This window comes from Helianthus annuus, chromosome 12 (genome assembly GCF_002127325.2).
Source record: "Helianthus annuus cultivar XRQ/B chromosome 12, HanXRQr2.0-SUNRISE, whole genome shotgun sequence".
In the NCBI taxonomy this organism is placed as follows: domain Eukaryota; kingdom Viridiplantae; phylum Streptophyta; class Magnoliopsida; order Asterales; family Asteraceae; genus Helianthus; species Helianthus annuus.
Genome location: NC_035444.2, coordinates 35,181,617 through 35,194,431, shown reverse-complemented (window position 1 = coordinate 35,194,431; position 12,815 = coordinate 35,181,617). Strand labels below are relative to the sequence as shown.

At 36.9% G+C, this 12,815-nt stretch overlaps 1 long non-coding RNA gene across 1 annotated transcript; it reads right to left on the bottom strand.

The window, feature by feature from the left end:
• Positions 1 to 4,173: 4,173 nt before the first annotated feature.
• On the bottom strand, positions 4,174 to 5,384 carry LOC110896692. Its single transcript, XR_002568092.2, has 3 exons — positions 5,244 to 5,384; positions 4,650 to 4,703; positions 4,174 to 4,348 (listed from the first exon to the last, which is right to left on the bottom strand). It is a non-coding gene; the product is annotated as an uncharacterized LOC110896692 (long non-coding RNA).
• Positions 5,385 to 12,815: the final 7,431 nt, after the last annotated feature.

Genomic DNA, 12,815 nt, shown 5'->3' with positions numbered 1-12,815 from the left:
TACTCAAAATAAAGCACGGGCGTGCAAGATTTCACGAAACTCAATCTACATGACGACAGAGGTTGAAGTACGTTACATACGACTTTCGAGAAAGCGGCAGTTTGGCACGCGGTCTTGCAAACGACACGAGTCATGCTAAGGAGAAGACATACATCTCCGCATTCCCCCTAACTCAATAATGACGAATACGCTATGTTCGACATTCCGTGGTAATGTCCCTTGACAACCGGTTATCACATGCAACCCCAGGTAAAGTCCTTAAATTTCTTTTATTGAAATTTCGACTTTCACATTTACTGGGTAGATTTTCGTATCTCTACTCCTCTTAATGGTCATTGTATTACAGTCATTTCTTTCATTATAGCGAATACTCATTGCTTCACTCCTTGAAAATTCATATGTTACGCATGCATCGTTTGTTACGCATGTGGTTTCGTTTCGAATAAAGCATTTCATTAAAGTTCAAATATTATTTCGCTAAATCTAATTATTTATTTGTGATTCGAATGATCCACATTATTGTAATTGTTGGCTCCTTTGTAATCAAGTCAACACATTTTCTTGAAATCCCTTTCTTTTCAAGTTACATACATGGTTTTCGTTGTGACCATGCCGAAAGTTTTCTTCTCGATACATGCAATTATTGTCGGCTTGCGCCGAAATCGAATTCAATTGTTTTAACTTGTTCATTACACATACTCAATTCAAGACACCATATGATGTATTGAAAACATCATATTCGAATTCGTTTTAACAAGCGTTTCATTGTTCTGAGTCGTAGTAGATTTGTTTGGTCTACGACTCCATTAAGTCATTTGTTAACTTCGACACCTTGTGATGGCATTTCACTAAATTGAAGCTTGCGCTAATCTCATACACGGATTTAATTATCTATTTATCTAGATTAAATCCGCTTCGATTTTTTATTGCGCTTTCACTTGACTTCAAACACAGGTGATACTTGTTTGATCACCACTATTATTGAATTATTTTTTATCACTACGACACCTTGTGGCGTCGATAGAACTTGCAGCTTGGGCTAATCATGATCGAGCGTTTCATGCAAAACTATTTCATTTGGGCTTGTTGAATCTAAGCTTCTCCCAGCGAATGTTGTTGTTTCTAACATTCATTTGCATATTGTAAACGTTTATTTGGAATTCTGTTGGTCGAAATTCCTCTTCTATTGGACCCCTGTTAACTTGGTCATACTAGTGACTGTATCAGTATGCCTCGTTTCCTTTGACATTATTCGTGTTTACTTACATATAACGTAACTCTAAGGAGTTGATGTAGTCTAAATTTCGAGGACGAAATTTTATTAACAGGGGGAGAATGTGACAACCGGTAATTTACGCCCTTAATTTCGTGATTAATAGGTGATTAACGCAATAATAAATAGTGATCACAGCACAGATTAACTTAATTAGGCCTTTGGAGTGCCTAGGAACGTTTATCCGACTTTACAGTACGCGTATGAAGATTTACGTGAAATCTGCGGAACATCAAACGACAACAGATTGAAACCGGACGAAATACTGACAATGCCGACAAATACGGATTTTCTACGAATATTCTATATTCATGAAATTAATTTTTGTGAATTTATTGGGCTTCCGAACGACACAAAACGCAGACGCAAACAGAAAACGTGAAAACGGTAACGCACCGACAATCAACGACGCGCTCTACGCAACTTTAACGCAACAGACGATCCAATGCGAAGAAAGACAGCTACCGATCCTAATTCACGCATTTTAATACGATAATTGTATTCTTTGACATTACGGAGAGTTTGGGCTTAGAAAACGGGTTCATAAGTATGGTCGGGCCACTTAGACGCGGGGATTGGGCTTGTGGGCCATGGGCCCAAGCCCAAGCCCAAAGCCCACTAACCAGAATTTTAATATAAAATCTTAATGTTAGTCAGACTTCTCATTTTCAAACAAAGAAAATCAGACAACCACACACACACTCACATCGCTCTCTCTCTCTCTCTCACGGCAAGTCCAGGCCGGATTCCGGCGAGCCACGGCGGCGGCGGCCGTGACATTCTCCGACGGTGCACACGAACCCCCCTCCCCTCGTTCCTTTTTCCGGCGCCGGCAACGACACAGCAAACCCCCCCTTTCCTTCCTCCTTCTCGACTGACTGAACGGACCACCACTACCATGAACCGGTGGTGGTGCGGCGATGATAACCAGAGAGAGGGATAACCGGCGGTCAAAGGCTCGGACCGCCGGTCGGTTCTGTTATCCGGTGGTCGATTCGCTTATCCGGTGGTCGATGTTTTTATCCGACGAGCTCCGGTTCAGATTCGCGTGCAGGTTTAAAGTTCATCTCAGATTTCATGCTCGGGTGCTCGGGTCAGATTCCGGGTCTCGTTTCAGTGGGTTTTCGGGTCTCGTTCGGGTTCAGTTAAAGGTGGTCAACGGAAGCCGACGGGTCGGTTCAAGTTAATCGGCTCGGGTCAAGAAGTCAACAGCAACTATGTTGAGTCTGGTTTCGGTTCGGGTCTTGATACAGACAGGTCAACAGTCAAAAATGGTCAGCTTTGGTCAACCTATGGTTTGGGTCACGTGGTTGGTCAGACGGCTCTGTTTATTAGACTCGGTTAAACCGAGTCAACTCGGTCAAACCTGGTCAACTCGGTGAGTCGACTTGGTCAACTCAGTTGACCCGGTCAACATAGTCAACCTTTTCGACGTTCAACACGAGAAATGGTAAAGGTTTAACGAGAAGATTGGTTTGTTATTTTTATATAATTTTAATATTACGTGTAAACGAGCTCGAAACAACTTGATATACGTTTTGATATAGTTGACAAAAGTAACATATATATATATATGTATATATATATATTGATTGAATCTTGATGAAATAACGACAACTTGTGTTGTCGGGGGCGTCCATATATATGTGTGTGTATATATATATATATATATATTGATTGAATCTTGATGAAATAACGACAACTTGTGTTGTCGGGGGCGTCCAAAAACAGAGGAAACTCTGGCCGTTTTCGAGAAAAAACCGTAAAACAAAACGCGTTTTATTATCAAACAAACCATTGGTTTCAAATGAACTTTTATAGAAAAAAATACAAACGTATATATTTCTTCGACGACACCTCATAACATACAAGAAATAACGATGACATAGAATTCTTTTTAGAAAAATAAATATAGCTATATATATATTTATTTCCGATAACCAACGAAACGACGATTCTTTTATTAAAATAAATATAGTTGAATATTTATTTCCGTTAACAAACAACACGATTTCGTCTTATAAAGATAAATATAGTTATATATATTTATTTCAAATACCACGACTTTTTTTATAAAAATAAATGTATTTTATATATTTAATTCAAACGCCAAACAACTCGTACTCTTTTATGAAGTAAATATAACTATCGTATTTATTTTAAACGACATCAACACGAAAACGCTATTAAATAAATATAAGTTGTTATATTTATTTCGAACGCCTAAACGACATATACCTATATTTTGATGACGACCATATAAGACACGTATATGATACGAGTTGTGTCTTAATTTTATATATTCATTACATATACTTACAACTTCTCAAAACGGCTAACGCGAACATAACTTAATCATTTTCAACAAACCGTCGAACACCGAACGATTCGGTAGAGCTCGAAGACACGTAGTTTAGTTACTGCGTTTATTTAGAAACTTATTAGATATTCTGTGTTAGGAATATTGTAGAATGCATGCTAGCGAGTCACGTCTTGGAAACGACATCGCGAAGTCGTATATAGCTAGCTTTGCACAGGAATATTCAGGTGAGTTCATAACCCTACCTTTTTACAGTTTTACATTTTTCTAAATGTTTTCGGGGTGGAAAGACATGCACTTTTTGCACAGCATACAAGAATTTTTACATATTTCTAAACCATTTTACAAGCAAGTTTTAACTGACACAAATGGTTTACGAAAAGTGTAACGACCATAATTTTTCCTTTAAATTTATTAAATGACAACATTCTTTTCTAACAAAATTTGGGCATGACCCGTTGGTAAACGGGCGATACCCTGTTTTTCATAAACAAACTTCATTCAACTATACGCAAACATTCGAAGACATGACATACACAACAAAAGTTGACCTATCCTTAGTTTCGAAAACCATTAAGTATGTACGCACCTACGACAACTTTTCAAAAGACAACCATGACCAAACTAGTTTAAGTACAAAGCATAAACATAAGTAACTAGGTAATTTGACATCGACTTATACAAAATGCGGAGCGCTTGACGGGCTTGAGGTGTGTTCGATCCGGGCAAGCTTGATAACTAGACATGAGATTTACCTACATGATCACAACATCAAAACATATTAGAACGAGGGTTCCTTCTTTACTCAAGAAATTACCTTACGAACTTAAAATAAACGGGACATACAAAACTTATACTAAGCTACGTTCTTTCATACTTACACGGTAGTGAGTTCCAACGAAACTTCATACCCATCTTTCTTTGTCTTACAATTTCATTATCCGACCCATTCAAGAGAAGGGTCCATTCATATATCTTAACCATGCTTGATACAATTTAGTACAAATATGAACAAACACATATCTAAAGTAAACCCAATTTGTACAAGTAACGTACCTCGGTCTTGATTCCCTTGCGGCTTCCCTTGACTTGAACTTTCTTCCTTAACGCCTACATATAACCATTCATTCTTTTAATTCATGTTTCATGCTCATTTACACATATCAATAAAACATCATACAACTTGCCCATACTTTATAAACATGTTAAATTCATACAAGATTTATAGCTTATATGACTAGCATTTTCATTGAGGCATTTTGTCAAACACTTGATGTGCATGTTATCAACAAAGCACAAAGTACAAGTATTTATTGCATAACCCTACTTATTCACCTTCTAATCTAACAAGAATCAATCAAGTTCATGAATTTCTTTCATTCTACACTATCCTAACTAATCTAATTTTCTCTATCACATTCAGATTATATATCAATTCACCTCCATAAACATGTCATCATAATTCATCATGTCTACCTTTTTCCTACAACAAGTGGGTATGAACCCTAATCATCCAAACAATCAAAATTAAGCAAAATCCTCATTCTATTATGAATTCCTACTCACAATTACACAAGACTTCCACACAAATTCACGATTGGGTTAAACCCCACTTCCTACCATTCATCCAAAACAGAAATTTCGACTTACCAAGGGTTGGACAAGCTTAGATTACTCGAATTAGGGCTCATGCATTCACTAAAACTCTAAATTCCCTTCTGTTTTTGGAGGATTTGTGAAGTTAGGGTTTGGTCTTGCCCCCTCCTGCTCTTGATCGATCCCACGTACACACCAGGTGTGTGGTTTTTGTTTTCCCTTTTCTTTTATTTGTTTTAATTTAAAACTTTCATTCCTTTTTAACAAGTTTGATCCCTAAACTTACTTAATTTGTTTATTAGTCATAAACCTTCCTTCTAATCAAGTTACTAACATAAATGCTTAACTAGGTTAAATATAACATGACTAGGCTTTTAAGTAATATAAATAAATTACATATTTTGGGGTGTTACAAAAAGCTTATGTTTTATACCGGTTTTTCAAACAAGCGTACTTTTCAAAGTATGCGTACACACGAGTTCTAGTTTTCTGAACTACAGGAAAATACAAATACAAGAGTTTACAAGATACAAATGTTACAATGTTTACAAATGGTATGATGAATACAAGAATTGAGATATGATACGAGAAATGATACAAAAGTTGATACGAGAAATGAGACGAGAAATCGTGTCACGAATAGGGTACCATAAGCACCATTAATCAACAATATACCTAGACCGCAGAATAAAAGGTTAGATCTAACGGGTGTAGGGCAGCCATACTCTTGGTGAGAACGAGTACCAAGCAGTGCTTTTGTGTCTCAGAATATGCCAACTAGAAAAATGCCTATGGTTTGGTTGCTTCCTATGTCGTGTCACATGTTAATGGCCTTGCAACCCATTAACAACAAGATACATACACAAATACTTGATTTATACAAGATACATACCATGTTTTCATACAAAGTTTCCGTATAACATGACAAGAAAATGATTTTTACATTCGTTTTCTCAACAATATCTCAAAACCGGTTATTCAAAACGATTTATTTCAAATCTTTTACAAACAAACTATGAACTCTCTCAACTTTATGTTGATTTTTCGCATGTTTCTTTCTCAGGTTACTTTTCAAACAATGGAACGGTTGGAATAGGAGAACCATGTGGAGACGAGTACTTAGTGGCCTTCATTTTCTAAAAGACTTAGATTATTTGCTTCCGCTGTGCAATGAAGATACCGGTCCATTCACGCCAAGCTCTGATAATTTCGAGGTGTGACACATCAAAGGGTTCATTCTTTTTAATCAAAACCCATATACTACACATATGATAATTCATCAATTCAAGTGATTATGATTCAAAATCATCAAATTCTTATCCGGGGATTGTTCCTAGGCATGTATTCACCTTAATTTATCCATAACATACATCAATTCTTCAAAAATTTCATTTATGAGATTTCAAGAGGAATCAAGACATCACCAAAAATTAAAATTAAGCATACCTTGTGATCTCCTAAGTGTAATGATCACGAATTTAGCTTGAAATCAATTCCTACTTGATTCCTTCTTTTATTTTTGGATAGTATTTGTCGGAATTAGGGTTTGAAACAAGAACTATGTTTCTTGTTCTCTGTATTGGTCGACCAGGAGTAAAAACACATACCAAGTGTGTTTTAAACCTTATATGTTTTATTAAAATAACTTTCAAGAAAGTCAATTTCAGTCCCTCCAGTTTATAAGACTTATAAAATGGTTAAAACCCTTAAATTCCTATCTTTTATAACAACATTTTAACTAGGTTAATTATTCCTAGTTTTTAATTTCACTATTTTAGTTTTGATATTAATAATTATACATGTACACACACATATATAGTTTAATATTTTAGGGATGTTACAAGTCTACCCCCCTTAAAGAGGATTTCGTCCTCGAAATCGTAATACGTACCGAACAAGGAAGGGTATAAGCGTCTCATCTCTTCTTCGGACTCCCAAGTGGTGTCCGGTCGATGTTCTCATTTGACTTTAACTTGACTGATTTCTTTGTTTCTTAAGCTTTTAACCTTTCGATCAAGAATTGCGATAGACTTTACGACATAATTCAGTTTATTATCCATTTCAATGTCGTCGTAACTTATATAAGTCGTTTCATCAGCTAAGCAATTTCGCAAATGTGAAACATGGAAAGTGCTATGTATACTGCTCAACTCTTCTGGTAGTTCGAGTCGGTAAGCTAGCTTACCCACAAGCTCCACGATTTTGAATGACCTAATAAATCTTGGACTCTATTTCCCCCTTTTTCGGAATCGGATGACCCCTTTACACGGAGATACTTTGAGCATAACCATATCACCAACCTGAAACTCGATTGGTCTTTGTCTTTTATCCGCATAGGACTTTTGTCAATCTTGAGCAGCTATTAAATGAGCCCGGATCACTTCAATCTTTTCATTAGTGATCCTGACTACATCTTTGTGGGCTAACTCTCGCGGACCCACTTCATTCCAACACACCAGGGTTCGGCATTTTCTGCTGTAAAGCATTTCATACGGGGCCATTCCAATACTAGAATGATAACTGTTGTTATATGAAAATTCAACTAGTGGTAGATAAACATCCCAGCTACCGCCAAAATCAATAATAAATGCTCGTAGCATGTCTTCGAGCGTTTGAATAGTTCTTTCGCTTTGCCCATCGGTCTGCGGATGATATGCGGTACTAATGAACAACTTATTACCCATCTGGTCTTGGAAATCGCGCCAAAAGTTTGAAGTGAACCACGTATCTCTATCCTATACGATAGACACCGGCACTCCATGGAGAGATATAATTTAATTCGTGTATACTTCCGACATCTTCTTAGAAGTGTATGTCTCGCGAATCGGAATAAAATGAGCACTCTTGGTTAATCTATCAACTACTACCCATATGGCATCTAATCCACGTGTTGTTCTTGGTAGTTTAGTTAACAGATCCCTAGTGATGTGCTCCTATTTCCACACCGGAATGTCTAACGGTTGAAGTTTACCATAAGGCTTCTGGTGTTCTGCTTTTACTTGTAAACAAGTTAAGCATTTTTCTACATACTTAATGATGTCTCGCTTCATTCCGGACCACCAATAATTTTGTTTCAAATCTTGGTACAATTTTGTAGCTCCTGGATGAATAGAATAACAGGACTTGTGGGCTTCATCAAGAAGGAGAGTTTTAACATTATATGTGTTTGGAACCCAGATTCGATCGACATGGGTTTTGAATTCATTACTATTATCTTTCAAGTCTTTGAGCTGGCCCACAATTCTTTCACTGTCTCTTACCAACGTCTTTGTCTCATATTCAACTCCTTTTGATGAAAGAAGTATTTGAGACTTTTGTGGTCAGCGAAAATTGTACATTTCATACCATACTGGTAATGCCTCCATATTTTTAAGGCAAAAACCACTGTCGCCAATTCAAGATCATGTGTCGGATATTTCTTTTCATGAATCTTTAATTATGTTGAAGCATACGCGATCACTTTTCCTCTTTACATAAGTATACACCCGAGACAAAGTTGGGATGCGTCAGAATAGATGACCATGTCTTCAGTCCTATCTGGTAACGTTAATACCGGAGCACTGGTCAACTTTTCTTTAAGTATTTGAAAGGCATCTTCTTGTGCACTTCCACATACAATTTTCTCATCTTTACGGGTCAATTTGGTTAATGGCGTTTCGATTTTGGAGATATCTTGTATAATCTCCAGTAATAACCTGCAAGACCTAGGAAACTCCTAATCTCTGATGGATTCTTCGAAGGTTTCCATTTAGACACAACTTATGTTTTGAACGGGTCTACCGACACTCCATCAGAACTAATAACATTCCCCAGAAACTGTACCTCACATAGCCAAACGACATATTTCGAAAATTTCGCGTAAAGTCTTTCACGTCTAAGCGTTTCAAGTACTTCACGCAAATGACACTCGTGATCCATTTCACTCTTTGAATACACGAGAATATTGTCAATGAATACTATCACGGACTTATCTAGCATCGGTTTGCAGACGTGGTTCATGAGGTCCATGGAAGCCGCAGGGCATTGGTTAATCCGAAAGACATTACTAAGAATTCGTAATGTTTATAACGTGTTTTAAATGTCATTTTCGTTGTGTTGTCTTCTTTTACCTTCAACTGGTGATAACCCGATCTTAAGTCGATCTTTGAAACCAACTTGTAACACCCCGAAAATATAAAACCTTATGTTAAAATTATAAATTATAAATAAACGGAAATTTACTAACTAGAAACTTCTAACCTAGTTAGTTGATAAACTAGAAATAGCTCATGAAGGGGTTAAAGCCTACTAAACAATGTGTAGAACAAAGTAGAGGGGCCTGAATTGACAAAAACTAAAACTTAAGTCACAATTAGTAACAAAACAAAACCAAACACCCAAAAACCTGGTGTTTGGTCGATCAAGAGAGAAGGGGGCGACCAGGGGATATCTTCAAAACCCTAACTTGTTACAAAAAGCTCAAATTGAAAGCCCAAATCAAGTCCAAATCGAAATCTAAACATAGATTAGTGATCCTCATCACAAGAGGATTCCAAGGTATGTAAAAATTCGTGTTAATTCTTCGTTTGAAATTCTCATGATTTTAGAAAATCAGAGAATTTATGTTGCATGTGTGTTATTAGGTTTGATTAGAAGTGATGAGGTGTTTAGAAGTGAAACCTAACTGATTTCATGCTAAACATGACCAAATTAAGGAAAATTCCATGAACACCTTGAAGGTGGGTTGTGGGTTTTACATGATGATGATGAACTCTAGGATTTTGAGTGGTTATTTTAGTGTAAATTGACCTTGGAAGATAGCTCCAGAAAGATATGATGTTTACATGATATATGATAGCTTAATTGAAGTTAAGTTAACTAATTAGCAATCCATAAACATGAATACGAATGATATAGAAATTCTGCCCTCATGATGTTTGTTGAAATGCCTCAAAGAAGGCTTGAAAACTGAATTGTTAAGTTTTAAACGCATAAATACGAAGTATGACGAATGTGCGTTATGTGTGTAAAACATGGAGTTCTAAACATAAAGTGCTTGAACTCTTTAGGGAAGGAAGCCGGGGCATCTAGCGGACAAACCGGTGTGGATGCACGTTGAAAGGTTTACTTTAAAGGTATGTAACATGGCCCGTTACATTAAGTGAAATTAGATCATTGTAGTTGAATATCAAATTACTAGTTGTTATGAATTAAAGCGATGGTATTGTTATATTGAATACTCGGTTGAATGATGAATTAAACTCGTTGGTAGTTGTCATAAAGGAAGGAATTCCATAGACAAGCCAAACGGGTCAAATAATCAAGTAAAACATGATTTACATTCCGGAATATGATAGATTGTTGAATGTGGTTGGTTATAACATGACGTGCTAGAAATATCAGACTTTTATTACATTGATATTGCAGAATACTGAAATCCGAGGGTTGGGATTTTGGACGGAATGCTTAAAGCAAACAAAAACATGAATTTCCAGGTGCTACCGTAAATTACGGTGTCACCGTAATTTACGGTAGAGATTAAGGATTTACGGTAGATTTCTACTGATTTACGGTGGATCCAAGGATTTCCAGCACTCACCGTAACTTACGGTGGCACCGTAAGTTACGGTGGAGCCTGGAAAACTTTTATATTTCTGTTATTTCCAATGTGATGTTAAACCTTGAAATCCTATTATTTATTAACGTCAAAGCTAATGATTTAATGGTTGATCATAGGTATTTAGGTGGGTCTCATGGATGGCGATCAAGTGATTTAATGAAGAACCGAACACTCCATTTTGAAGCTTCCGCTATGTTTTGAACTTGTTAATTAGTTGTTCTGGGGTTGTAAACAAATTCTTAAACGACTTAGTACGTTCTACCTTAGTCATTAGTTGACTAAGGCGTATAATATTTTTGAAACTTATGTTAAGTTATCATCTTTTGGTATAAATTAGAAATTAATTCGAGAATAAATTTAAGGGTGTTACAAGTTGGTAATCAGAGCCACAGGTTGTCAATAAGTGTTCGGTTCAAGCTTGATCGACCATCCGGTAAGAACTAACTTCTGTTAATAAATTTTATATTACGTAAAGAATGAGTAATGAACAAATAAGCATGAAAAGAGCAAGTAAGCTCATTTAAATACAAGAAATCAAAAGCAAGAACGATCAAATCAAGTTGTGAACTTGATTGAATCAAAAGCAAGAACGATCAAATCAAGTTGTGAACTTGATTGAATCAAAAGCAAGAACGATCAAATCAAGTTGTGAACTTGATTGAATCAAAAGCAAGAACGATTAAATCAAGTTGTGAACTTGATTGAATTAAAGCAAGAGCGATTAAATCAAGTTATGAACTTGATTGAATCAAACAAGAACAACATGTGTTATAAATGGAATGTTTTAACAACTTGTGTAAACATTTCAGAAATAGAGATGGCTGATAAAGGTAACGATGATGCGGTGCCAAGAGTCACCGAACAAGTGAGGGAAGTGATTGCCGAAGAAGTCGGAAAGGCAATCGAAAACAGTCTGACAGGCTTCATTGATAGAATTCAAAACACAGTTCTATCAATGGTAGAAGATAGAATCAAGAAATTAGAAGATGACTCAAAACTTGAAAAGGAAAAACATGGAGGACGGAAACCTTGTTCATACAAGGAATTCATGGCTTGTAAACCACCGATATATAATGGGGAGGTTGACCCAATAGTGTGCCAAAGATGGCTAAGTGATATCGAAGGGGTATTCGAGAGGACCCATTGTGATGTAGATGACTATGTAGCCTATGGTACGGGTCAACTAAGAAATCAAGCAAAAGATTGGTGGGATAACAAGAAGAGAGAGATCGGTATTGAAGCTGTTAAGGTCATGACTTGGGATGAATTCAAGACGCCATTTCTGAAGCATCATAGCCCCAAAGCGGTTATGAATAAAATCAAGGAAGAGTTCATGCAGCTCAGGCACAAAAACGAGACCATAGACAAGATCACGGCAACGTTTATGGACAAAATGAAGTTTTGTGACGATCTAGTGACAAACGAAGAACAAAAGATATACTACTATCATAACATGTTGAGTGCCGAGTATAGGGAGTTTATCACCCCTTCCAAATACGAGACCCTTACCGAGATTATAAATGCTGCTCGGGAGAGGGAAATCGAGCTGAAAAAGAGTATCGAAAGGGGTGAACGGAGAGCACATGATGTAAATCCAAGCCCTACTAAGAAGGCACGAACAAATGAGAGCGCAAGGAAATCTGATACGAAAGGCGGGTCACCAAGTTGCAGAATTTGCGGGAAGGGTCATAAAGGCGAATGTCGTTACAAGGATAAGCCTTGTCCTATATGCAAGAAAACGGGACATATAGCCATATCGTGCCCGGAGAAGGTGACGGTAATTGTTATCGAACGGGTCATAAGAAGTCTGAATGCCCGGAATTGGTTGAAAAGAAGGATGGGTCGGAACCGAAGGGTGAAACCCCTAAAGCCAAGGCAAGATCTTTTCAACTAACCGCCGCAGAAGCAAAGATTGAACCTGACGTGGTCTCAGGTATATTTACTGTAAACTCGATTCCTGCACGTGTGTTATTTGATACGGGTGCGAATAAATCCTTTGTTTCATATGGATTTATTCGACATCCTTC